At 39.8% G+C, this 13164-nt stretch overlaps 1 long non-coding RNA gene across 1 annotated transcript in view; it reads left to right on the top strand.

Annotated features, from left to right (window-relative positions):
* The window catches only part of LOC126298808 (uncharacterized), a 43358-nt gene extending 42635 nt beyond the window's left edge, over positions 1–723 (top strand). Inside the window, exon 3 of the long non-coding RNA XR_007552684.1 lies at positions 270–723. This is a non-coding gene — a long non-coding RNA (uncharacterized LOC126298808). The remainder of the gene's footprint in view (positions 1–269) is intronic.
* Positions 724–13164: the final 12441 nt, after the last annotated feature.

Here is a 13164-nt window from a genome sequence, read left to right as displayed (position 1 = left end):
TTTCATATTGTTCATTAAAAAATGACTACCATTCCACTTGGGGCCTGTGGAATGGTACATTAGCTTAATTGTTTTAGTTGACATATTTGTCATGTATTCTTGTTTTTCTGACACGTTCTACATCTTGGAGGGCCTCCTCGCTACGGATCAAATGAAATGAAAGTAAATCTAATCTAACAATCTTTCGGAAAGTTCGTTGTTAGTCATAGTGGTGTATATGCAGACGACTGTTTGGTTGAACACTGACTGGGCGTACATCTTGTTCGCAGCATTGGCAACACCACAGGCCCTGCAGCTCCACGTGTGGACAGCGCTCTGCAGTATGGGGCTCGTAACCCTCTTGGGGTAGTCGAGCTGCCACTACTTGGACATCAATCAACGCCAAGGAACTAGATGGATTTCCCACCAGCTTCCTAGAACATCTACCCAATGTAGAGTAGTAGCAAAATTAAATATTAAATGATTTCATATAGTTTCATGATTTTCTCGTATTAGTAGTACAGATGCAGGAAACGTCAGTGGAAAACGTTTAACAGCGATTCATTTATAGTTTCGATAATTTGCCAGGAAATAAGTAACTTTTAAAATAAATGAGACTGATTCTGTAATTTATTTTCATATCTTACTTTCATATTGTGATTTAAGCCTAAAACAATTCATTGCAGGCAATGTTTTTATTGTAACATGAATTTTTAGTCTAATAAAGCTTCTTTGTACACTTTTTCTTCGATGTTAATTTCTTCAAATATATTCCCTACCGCAAAAGAAGCGTAGTCTTATAACAGGGAAACAATAACTGCTCTGTAGCTGTGACTGCGTCCTGTTTTCAGTGCTGGCATTATGGGCGGGGGTTAAATATCCTTACTACTTAGTGCTACTTCTATTAGACCAACCATACATTCATCACCTGTTAAACTCAGAAGTTCGTCGACTAACGACGAGTCAGCAAATTCAGATGGGAGGCCATGCCTACCGAGAATCTTTCCTAGCCCACAGGTAAAACATGTTCCCACAGTCTGATGACAGTGGGAGGCTGGGACTGTTACGGCTTGGCAGTAGGCTGTTCAGCAAATGCGTATACCATTATATTCATAGGATGCACATGTGTAGTCTGGTAGGTCTAAAATGCATCAAAACACTTCCATCATTTATTTGTATAATTAATTTAGCATGAATCGAAGAGTTGTACTGAACAAAACTTCCAATAAATAAAAGGCGAACAGGAGAAAGTCGCGTGAACATATCACCGAGGTCTGTAAAATAAGATGCAATATTGGATTTGTTCACCGTGAAACACTTAAGAAACCTGAAATGCAATGGCATCAGCCATTCGAAGACGGGCGAGGAATTCAAAGCACCAAGTAGCAGCAGTAATTCATCACTTTCTACTTGAGGAAAAACAAATGACTTTCCCCTGCAAGTGAGTAACGATATTTTGTATCTACGTCGGAACCAAATTTTGTCATAGTGGTTTGCATTGAACTAGCTTTATTTTTAGTAGCCTAATGTAATTATTTTCTTACCTCTAAGATACCACGTGCGCTAAATGTAGGTCAGCATATACCTAGGTATCTGGAACTTTTTAGGTTACAAATCACTTTATACTCCCTCGACAGTGCAGTAAAATTCACATAATATGGAGACTGCGACTGTTCCTACAGTAGACTGAAAATTCAGGCTTGGTTCAAATAGCTCTGAGCACTTTGGGACTTATCTGAGGTCAATCCCCTAGAACTTAGAACTAACCTAAGGACATCCACACATCCATGCCCGAGGCAGGATACGAACCTGCGACTGTAGCGGTTGCGCGATTCCAGACTAAAGCGCCTAGAACCGCTCGGCCACTCCGGCAGGCTGAAAATTCAGAATTAACAAAAAAATACATAGAACTTCATGGACACATTGCTTTTAGTCAAACAAATCACCCATTTCCAGATAAGCACTTCTCGAAAGGATTTGTTACTACATACCCAGTGCCCATATTTTTAAAGCTTTCAGAAATTGCTTGAGCAAACACACTTCATCTAAAACATAACTTCTGGTGCAATGCACTCAGACGTCAATAAAAATAATTCAACGGGAGACTGCAGTGTGGAGAGGCGGTGTATAATTTCCTTGCTCAATGGAAATTGTATATCGCCGTCCAGAGCTGCTTGCTGGAAGATTTCGCTCATATCCATCATATTCACAGCGCTGCATGCCGATCGGCTGTTAAATCAATGGAACTGGTCCAGTAAGATACTCGTAATGGACATCTAGGATGAGCATTCCCCAAATACTAGATATGCAGTAGGTGAGGAGGGGCAGGAAGCTGACGTTAAGAGCAGGTGCGAGCTTTCGAGTCACCTTTAAAAAAACTTTCATCAAGACACATCAATAAGCTATCTTACTGCTGGTACTTCACTCACGTCGTATGGATGTGGGAGACAGGTTGTGTTACTAAGATACGATAAACTACTGGCATATTCACTAAGCACGAGAGTTTTATTCAAGTTATTTACCAAAACACATAAAATATGGGGTATGGTCCCACTATATGTGGACACAATGGGACAAATGCTCATCACTTAATGAGCACTTCATGAAACTGCAGGAACACAGAGTAATATAACAGTCCGATGTTTCGTGATGACTGGGTGGTGTTAGGTTTAAGTGGTTCTAGGGGACTGATGACCATAGATGTTAAGTCCCATAGTGCTCAGAGCCATTTGAACAGTCCGATGTTTAAGAATGGCGAAGCAATGTAGAATTAAGAGTGTAGAAAAGCTTAGTCATATACAGGCACAGGCAAGGTCCCAACAACTACATTTCTACTGCACACCAGCTTAATGAGCCTCGAATAGGAATGGACCAAGCATGTCTGATAAGCTGAAACGAATCCATGACATTCATGTAAAATGCGACATACATACAGAAACCGGAGACCAATGGAAATTTCAGACATCTAGATGCTCAAAGTACTCAGTGTTTGTGGGTTTCTGGTCACCTCGGTCTGACACGAAATGAGGCCGCTGATGCTGCTGCCAAGGCTGCAGTCCTCGTTCCTCGGCCCAGTAGATACTGAATTCCCTCTGATATTTGTTGCCATCTGTCAGCAAGTGGTATCACTTCGACATTACCACTGGTCCAATATTCATGGGAACGAGCTGCGATGAATTATGCCTGTCCCTGTGGCTTGAACGACCTCCTCCTCGGCGCTCTCGCCGTGAGCAGATAATTTTACCTACGTTGCTTATTAGGGACTGTCTTTTTAGCTACCGCCATTTATGTGGTGCTCCCCGCTACTTCGTGCTCATTGGCCTCAACCTTTGACGGTTCGCTATTTCCTGACGGAATGCCCTTTTTTTTTAACCACTTACGTTCTCATTTGTTTGCCGTCTGAATTATTGGCTGTTTCAAAGAATGATGGGCGGGCTGTCGATCGCGTTTCTTGTGTCCATGGTGAAGAACGTTCAATCTCTAGTTCAGGACCTCTGTTTCTATATGGTGTACTTTATGGACTTCGTGAAGTCCCTGTTTCTAGCTCTTCCCTTCTGCCAATTGAGCTTTACGTGTAGTCGATTTTAACTCGTTTTTGTCTGTGTTCTAAGGTTTTGACCCTAGTTCTTTTTGCGCCCCAAAACAAACCCGCCCTAAACCTAATTACCTACGCACTCGGGGGCGCTGGCAAATACATCATGTGGTCTATTATTTCTACAATGAAACGCACATTTCAGTTTACGGTGAACTTTTACTCAAACACTACCAGTGACTTAAATCCGTACTTCAGTATTAAAAACCTACATCTACTCTCAAAGAAAAAAATTCAATTGGTGAAAAATTGGTTGATAAATGTCTTGCAGTGTAGCCAAATTCAAGAGTAAACCTTCAGTGCTAAATAATTCCCTACCGATGCTGACTACTGGACGACTCCTAAGCGTTTCACAAGCCTGGGAGCAACTCCCGTTTCTCAAAGTTTTCGAAGAGAATTTAAAATATTTGTATTTTTTTCGTCCCCCCAACTGAGGCCATATACCCTTCGGCAATTTGTTACCATATTTGGCACAGTGTCTGGCCACATGTTTCGCTTGTTGTGGAAAGCTTTTCCAAAAAATGGACGTCTGCCATAGCTTCCAAGGGCTGCATGAACACCTAAAATGTCAACTGGACATGTCTGCGAAATGGAATTTCGGTAACTTGGTCGATAGGTCATACAGAAAATGGGTTGCTGCATTTCACATTCACGTAGAAACGAAAGGGAATGCCTAGGAACATGCCAAGGCCTCTCAGGCTCTACATTCCCCATTTTGAGGCTAGTGCTGCGTGTGAGGTCTCTATGCAAAACAATTTCTCGAAAGCTGGTATCGTACATAGTAGTGCAAAAGTACTTGCGTTATAACGCACTTAATTTGTAGTACAAAGTTCATTTTACTCAGTTCGACTGATTTACAATGTGCTGGTTGTTCAGCCGAGATGACTCAGCTCCACCACAAGAAAGCCCGATTTCTTCTTGCGTCCAGAGACCAACAATAGTTTAGTTCGGTTGAAGTCCAGGTGGCTAGTAACCCTAACAGCACAACTCGCAGCACCTGAAAAAGGCTCTGTCGATACTACAAACGATTAAAATGGAAATAACTCGGCTGGACACCTGGACAGGTGTGGCCGAGCGATTCTAGGCGCTTCAGTCCAGAACCGCGCTGCTGCTACGGTCGCAGGTTCGAATCCTGCCTCGGGTATGGATGTGTGTGAGGCTCTTAGGTTAGTTAGGTTTAATTAGTTATAAGTGTAGGGACTGATGAAAAAATTCAAATGGCTCCAAGCACTATGGGATTTAACATCTGAGGTCATCAGTCCCCTAGACTTAAAACTACTGAAACCTAACTAACCTAAGGACGTCACACATATCCATCCCCGAGGCAGGATTCGAACCTGCGACCGTAACAGCACCGCAGTTCCATACTGGAGCGCCTAGCACCGCTCGGTCACTGAAGCGAATAGAACAGCTCTACCGCAGCGGCCGGCGGGACTCCTTAGAGATATTTGTCATTTTTTGGCCCATGGACACACCATCACTGAAACACGCCGAGAAACTAGAGAGGTTATGCTCATGGAATGCACTTCAACCAGGAACATTTGCTTGATTACTGGTTGCGATGGGCCTGCATCGACTGACATTAGAATTTCCTGTCTGATTTGAAAAAATGGTTACTGACGAGGTGTAACAGCGGACTCCGGTAACACTACTAGTTATTTTCTTTCCTATTCTACTCGCAAGTGGAGTGAGAAAAACAATAAGCCGGGCAACTTACTGTGCGGCGTGGTCATGGAAATGTCCAAATATATTTCTACCATTCTGTCTCTAAATGTTGGTACATCTTACTGCGCTGATAAGTATTACGCTTTGGAAACGGAAAGAGCACATGGAATCAGCAAGAGAATCCGACCGGAAATCTTCGTTCCATTGTTTGGAGTCTTTCAAAAGACGTAGAAAGAGTTCACATATATGCAATTACGATCCTGAAGGTCTGTACAGACCATACGATTGTGCAACGCAGAATCACGGTGGACATCAGTGTATTTGGTAGAAGAGACTGGTCTCCCAGATCATGTCTGAATTTGGAGAACAGATAACTGAGATGAGCTATGCAAGAATTAAGCTACCTCCATTGCATATCTTGGATACAGCTTAGGGAGCGAGTGGAAATTCTTAGGTTTTTCTCTTGAATATGTAGCCGCATCTTTGTGCCGCACCTTCGTTGGCTCTGTAAACGTACATCAGTTCAATCACTGTCTCACCTAACGAAAAATAAGTGTTTAATTTCATCTTGATAAGGTAGTCGTAAAAGGCGGTTTTACCTAGCAATTTTTATGAATTCTTGTGTCCTACCACACATATTAGTAATTTTCATGGTTCCCCTAAATCGATGGAGGTGAATCCCTTGTTTCCTATCCTGCCCAGGCTTGTACACCGTCCAATAACCTCTTCGCTGACGGGAATAAACTGTAATCTTCCTCCTAGATGGGTAAGCATTTTTCTTTAAAACGAAGAACCACAAGCAGCCCTGCAGATATACTGGAAAGTTTCCTGGAAGTTTTCAAATTGTGCTTAGCCATTCCTGATGTCCTCAGTCTCTTACTTAACTCTTAAATCATAAAGTCGGAGCAGCAGTGTCGTAAATATTGTCTACAGTTTGAAATTACAAATATGCACGCATGTCCAAAGGAACTCTAAACATTCATGGTGGTGTCTGATTGTACTATATCGTGTCTCCCTACCACTTTCGCGCAACGACGCTCTGAGCGTGTTTTTTAGGGAATTGACTAGTTTGAACCTGGGACCTGTTGCTGGTAAGGAGACGCCAGACCACACATGACATGTAGAATTCAGAAGAGATCAGTGAGACTAGCGATGATATAACCATATACTAAATGATCTCAGCGTCAGCTCCACTGCACTCCCTGTAAAAGAATCTTAATACTAACTAAATTTAGTGGAAAGGGTTCAAGGCTTTCCTATTTTTAGTTAGCTGGTAAAATAACGTCGAAAAAGTAGTTAAGTTTACCATTGGAAATTTTATTCTACTCACAAAACATCGTTTATAAATTGCACTATTGATAAAAGGAAATGTTTTAATACAGGATGGTAAAAACCAACTGTGTTCAACAAAAATGTGAACGAATATTCCCTGAATGGGTTTCCAAGTTCTATAATCGATCGAAGGATGACCTATGCCATATCACATCTATAATCTAGGTTAAATTTAAGTTTCACAAAAGAAAAAACTATCAAAATGGTCTACAGTGACCCTCAGTTATCTTTAATTACTTATCTAACTTGTCGTAAATTACAGTGGCTGATGTGGCTTCTCAATAACTATAAAATAGAAAAATCATCGTGTTTCAGATCTTTACTTCAAGTGGCAAATGTGAACACCATGAGTTTTAATTAACGATCGACACTAGTATTACGCAAAAAAGGGGGTGTAACAGATGAGACTTCTGCAGTTCTGAGTGAAGCCTTATGCGCTCAAAAATGCGGCATCGCGTGCGTTCATTACCTTGTCGGTGTTTAAGCAGCGTCAGGGCGGCAGCGGCCGGCGCAGCAGCCATCCAGCCCGCCGTCTCGGAACTCATTCTCCTCTAACTTCTCCTTACTACAATTTACCGAAGATAGTTTAAAAAAACTATCTGGCTATGTTTTCATCTGACCAATCAGGGTCTCAATGTTAACCTTAAGCTCCGCCTACACAAATTCTGTCTATCCAATGAGAAACGTTATACTTTTCGTGGTGGGGCAATGTTTTTAAAGTTTGCAACGTAACAGAGACGCTAAAAAGTCTCACGCTAAAACCTGCAGCTGGTGTGGTCCTTTTAGCGTTATCGTGAGATCTATACTGTTCTTCTGGAGGTCTCCATCTTTTAACATGGGCTGGAGGATTGTCCTAATGTAACAGACACGCGAAAAAGTCTCACACTAAAACTTGCGGGTGGTAGTGGCCCTTTTTGTGTTATCGTAAGATCTATACTGCTTTTCTGGAGGGCTCTAGCTTTTAACATGGGCTGGGGGTTGTCCTTGACGTACCTGAGACGCGAAACAGTCTCACACTAAAACGTGCGGGTTGTATAGTCGTACAGGTAGGCTCGCGGCGTGGGTGCCCAGCCCCTCCCATATCGTAGGGCCTTCTAGCTTAACACGGTTCTGCTCTCGGCTTCTGTCCTCGTTTCTCCCCTCGGAACTGAGTCTGCCTCACGGTGGGAAGGTACGACATGCATTTAGGCATTCTTGTGTTAGTCTGTGGTATTCCATTTTGCTCACTCGTTACTCGCATTACTTTGGTTATTATAATGTCACGATTTATTCGGAGCTATGTGACATACTACTGGATTTGCTTATTATGTCAGGGTTTTCATGGAAGGTGTTGGATTTGCCTGACACCTTACAGAACTTTACATCGTGATACAAAATAACACATCATAATTTCGTTTTCTGTGTCGTAGGGTGGCAGTTATTGTGTTCCATAGCATTAAATTTGTTAACACTGTTGCCAGTGTGACTTCTTATTCACAACAAAAAGTAACTGTATGGTGAGACAGTTAATGTATTAAATCAGAGCCAAATTCCTAATGCTTTAACTCAGAATTCAACATACAGCAAATGATGTCAAATATTTGATTTTCAGTCAGCAGTGATTAGTACGTCTACTAAAGAATTTCGAATATTTCTGTACATTTTTCCTTTACTTCGAGCATCATCGTTGTTAACTATGTATCCTGCCTTCCTCAGAAGAGAATCAACAGGTTTTTCTAAGTTGCATTTGATTTCGTGATTTTTATGGAAATTTAATATATTTATCAGAGTTGATTGTAGTGGGTGGATTAGCAGAAAGGACTGTTTCTGGTTTCATTGTGAGGCAGGTGATTATATATTAGCAATCAGATCATTCTGATTATTAAACGTTAACACACTTCGAGCAACTGGTCACCACTCAAAAGATGTTCTTAAAGTAACTTCGGACATCCAACATAGCAGTACGGTCTCTGCTAAATATGAAGTGTCCCGCTTACTCAGTGTACCTTGAAAGCCACCGCGTTCGTTTTTGTAATCGAATGTTGCAATTTGTACTACGGAATACACTACAGATATCAAAAAACCATTATTCCGACATTTTAATACCTGCCTGTGTTACACGTACATACGCGAGATAATTGGCCAACTAGAATCATTGTAAGATGAGGTGAATTTCTTTGTGAAGCTATACAGCACCAATCCCGGGGGTATTCCGCAGCCGGTCCAGTTAGAAGACTGTAACCAGCCAGCAGGGTATGAAGACATACAACGTGGCCAGCAAAAAGAGAAAAATCTCAGAAGGGGGACTGGACAGTAGCTGCTCGCTTTGCAGAATGCGGAAAGCACGGAGCCAATCTGAAAAAAAGCTACGTTACAGCTCTTAAAACTTCGAGAATAAACCACTTTTACCTAGTAAAGCAAATAGCAAATCTGAATACATCTGTGATACAGAAAAGTCAGGCACATCCAATGACACAACAATATTTTTAATGTGTTTAAAACTATAGAAGTTAATAGTTTAGATTGATTAAATATTTTCTCAATATTTAGAAAATATTATTATTATTATTATTATTATTATTATTATTATTATTATTATTATTGTTAATTACTTGTATAACATTTTTACAAACCCCTACTGTTTTATCTACGTAATCCTTCAGTGTGTAAAATGTATTGCATAACAGGTACTTTTTAGCTGCCGTTTTAAATAAGTGTATTTCTGCAGCTTCTTTAATCTCTTTCGGTAACTTATTGTACAGTTTTATTCTTTGGCAGAAAATGCTGTTTTTTAGATTTATATTTATTTTCTTCTTGGTATATGTAAGTTGAGTCTAGCTCTTGTTCCATGGACATGGACAGAGCTGTTTGTACAATAATTACCAATGTTGTTATTGATGTGTACAACTGACTGGTAATGTATCCACACAGAGTAGTTAAAATCCCCAGTGTTTTGAACAGATCTTTACAGTGGCCTTGACAACTATTTTTGGTTATTATGGTTTGGCTCCTTCCTGGTGTTTGAAAACTGTGTTCATGTTTTGTGTATTTATCCCCCGCATCCCCAATGCAATAGCTAAGAATTTAGTGTACATATGAATAGCATGTAACTTAAAGACACTGCATGTTACACACTGATGATAGGATTTTTAGGGCATAACGTGCTGATGACATTTTGTTTGCAGGTACCTTCGTGTGTTCACACCACTCCAACTGAGAGTCAATATTCATTCCTAGAAATTTGGCTTTTGTTACAGAGTGCAGAGATGCATGCTACATTCAATTTAACATTGCCATTTTCCATCTTCATACTGAAATTCAAGGCATTAGTTTTCTTTGTGTTCGATGTCACTTGATTGCTTATTGACCAATTGAAACTTCATCCAGAGTTTCATTTCCATTCTCTGCAAGGAGTCCTCTTGTTTTCTTAGTGACTGTAAGACTGCTGTCAGTGGCGAAGATAATTTTTGCACCATGAGTAACACTATTGTGAAAGTCATTGATTTATATCTTGAATAGTTCCTAATATTCTACCTTGCGGAACCTCTGTATTGATATATTTGGTTCCGATAAGTGTTTTACTACTCTTTATACCGATTTGTAATTTTCTGTCTTCTGTATTACTTTTGTTAAGCAAAGGTACAACTCTTGTCGGTTTTAACTGCTCTGGAAATGTCCCTGATGTGAAGGATCCATTGATTATATTTGTTAAGGGGCTTCGTATAATTTATATGCATTGTTTCAGTACACACATTGGTAGTTCATCTAAGCCTACTGACTTTTAATTTTTTTAGTTTTTGAACAGTATTACTGATTCATTCTCTGTGGCTAGAGGTAACATCATTGAATTTAGAGCAACATTATTTACAGGTGATATATTTGTTTTCGGTTTTTTTTCTGTAACTTCTGTGAAATACTTGAAAAAAATGCTTGTCTACATAGTTCGATAAGTGTTGCGGATCCTTTATTACCTTATCCCCCCTTAGGAGTATTTTATTCCGCGTTTGTTTGCCTGTCCCAGTTTCCTTTTATATAACGTCTGAGACTGCTTTACTTTCGTTCTCTGCATTATATATTGTTATCAAATCACATTTTTGCAGCAATCAGCACCTTCCCATAGATATTTCTCTATCTATAATAGAAATTTAAGAATTCTAGATAAATGCGACTGTTGTTTGTCACGGAACTGAGGTATTTAAGTGTTGGGAGGACTTCTTAATGCTTGCTGTTATCCATCTGTTTTTGCGAGATGATGATACAGACATGAATAATTTTCGAAACGTCTTTTCAAAGTTCAATTTAAATAATGCGGTGAATTTAGAAAATTTAATATTCACATTGGTTTCCTTAATGCTTCATCCTAGCTTTGTTTTGCTAGTCCTTTTTGAAAAATCTTTTATTTTGTTTTTTGATGGACGTCGTTTGTAGGGCTGTAGTTTAGGGAATCATTCGATGCCTGATTTTACTGTTATTTGACAGAGATGATCTGATAGTCCGAGATCTTCTACAGCTACATCACATTTTTCCCTGCCCATTTTGTGGCCTCATGGTCAATTACTGATGCAGTCATTGTAGTCACCCTCGTTGCACTAATAACCAATAGGGACGTGCCAAAACTTTGGAGGGTGCTGCTGGATTCATTTATGATATTAGTGTTGCTGTTAATGTCCCCACAAAGCATTATGTTGACCTTTGTACTTGACTTTATCTAGAACTTCTGTTAATTTATTGAAAAAGACAACAAACATTGCCACTGGGATATCTATACACACATAAAATGATGAATTATATGGCGATATCAAGCCTTGTTAATTCACTAGCTGATGTTTAAAAGTGTTTGTCTACACTGTATTGAGGTCATGTCTTGATTTGAAATTTGTTCCTTTTCTGTCAGAAATGCATGATCGTCCACCCCTTGAAGCAGCTCTGCAGTAAGAGTTTGCAATTTCATACAATGATAATACTACATGAAGGGTTTCTGAGTCTCTGCACCAGTACTCAGTAACACAAACTACTGTGCAGTTCAAAGACTGGCGCTCAACTTCTAGTAGTTGTATTTAATTTTTTATCGATTACATGTTTTGATGGAGGATTGTTAAGTCCGTCAAATGCCCCATGTTACTCTTTCCAAGGGTTTCTTTTTCTTTGTGACATCTGGTATGTGTGACATTTGGAGTGTTAAAATCTGTCTTGTGAATGATTGTTTCAGTATTTTGCGTGGGTGTGTGTGTTGCTCTTAGCATAAATTAGTTTAAATCAGCGCAAGTAGTATGTAAGTCTAAGGAGCGTTGTCCTCAGCAGTTTGGTCCATTACGAATTCACACGCAAGAAAGTACTTTTTTGTGTGTTAGCAACATATCTCAGTGGGGCAGCTTTGGTAACGTAAACCCAATATAAATGCTTAAAATATTTACTTCAATAATGTGGCTAAGATTCAACACTTTCATGCACTCATATTAACAGAAAGTAAAGAAATTTTAAATTCCAATCTTTGTCTACCTAAGTTTTGTAGCTTAAATTTACATAGATCTATGACTTGTGCTGCTACCAGTACAATGGCAGATAAAGCGTAACATACAAAAACGTAATTATTGATTTTCTTCAATCTTCAGATTAGAATTTTTCTTTTGTAGATGGGTGTTATTATTTAAATAAATTACAGGAATGCAGCCGGGTGATGTCTTCGACAACCGCCGATACTGAGGAGCTCATCACTCTAGTAGACCAAAGGATCAAATAGTGGTCTAATCCAATATCTTTGTTCCTTGTAGTTCCGCTTATAATGACCGCATGTTTTAAGACCAACATATTGGTGCTGCGACATCGTGGTCGTAAATTCTTAAGTATTGAAGTGTTGATATCCAACACACCACTGCTAATAAACGTTATAATTGGCGCGTGCTTTACAGAAGTCACCACATGACTGCTTATTGGAAGATAATCCTCTCCCTCATAATCACACACACAAACTCTGGTTTAAATCACAATATATTAACAAACCTGTGGGTGAAAATAAAGAAGCTGCCGTTTTGTTCTGGAGAGAAAGGGATGTACGTTCACATACTGAAATTCAGTGATTGTTACGCATCTTGATTTGAGCTCTTTATCTTGATTAGGATACTCTCAATAGTACAGCCATACTGTGAGAAACTACTGAGCAAATATGACGAAACGTTTCGTCTTTGGTATGCGTATCTTGATTATAGTTCACAATACTGTTGAAAGCCTGTTCATGTTAGGTAACCATCTGCTAAAATTTCGTAAGATACGAGACGTACTGAATATTAGTTTGTGACACTGTACTGATAAGCCCTCGTTCACACAGATATAAAAAAGTTCTTTCAAAGTAATGTAAAATTATTGTGTGTCACAAACCGCGTTGCAAGAACGGGGAATTAATAAACTTCGATTTAGATAGTGTACTTGGAGATCGCAGTATCTGCTTGAAATTCGAGTCTTGACTAACCAAGGTAAGTACAGCATTAAGCTACACTTGCGATTATCAGAATGAATGCAGTACGGTAGGAATAAGACAGGTCCTGACTTCATCAGCTGCGTCGGCTGCATCAACAGAGCGGCACCGTTCACATGCGACACTCCGACCTCGAAGTCCTCTG

Source organism: Schistocerca gregaria, chromosome X (assembly GCF_023897955.1).
Source record: "Schistocerca gregaria isolate iqSchGreg1 chromosome X, iqSchGreg1.2, whole genome shotgun sequence".
Lineage (NCBI taxonomy): Eukaryota > Metazoa > Arthropoda > Insecta > Orthoptera > Acrididae > Schistocerca > Schistocerca gregaria.
Note: the sequence above shows the minus strand (reverse complement) of the source record. Positions and strands in the feature narration are given on the sequence as shown.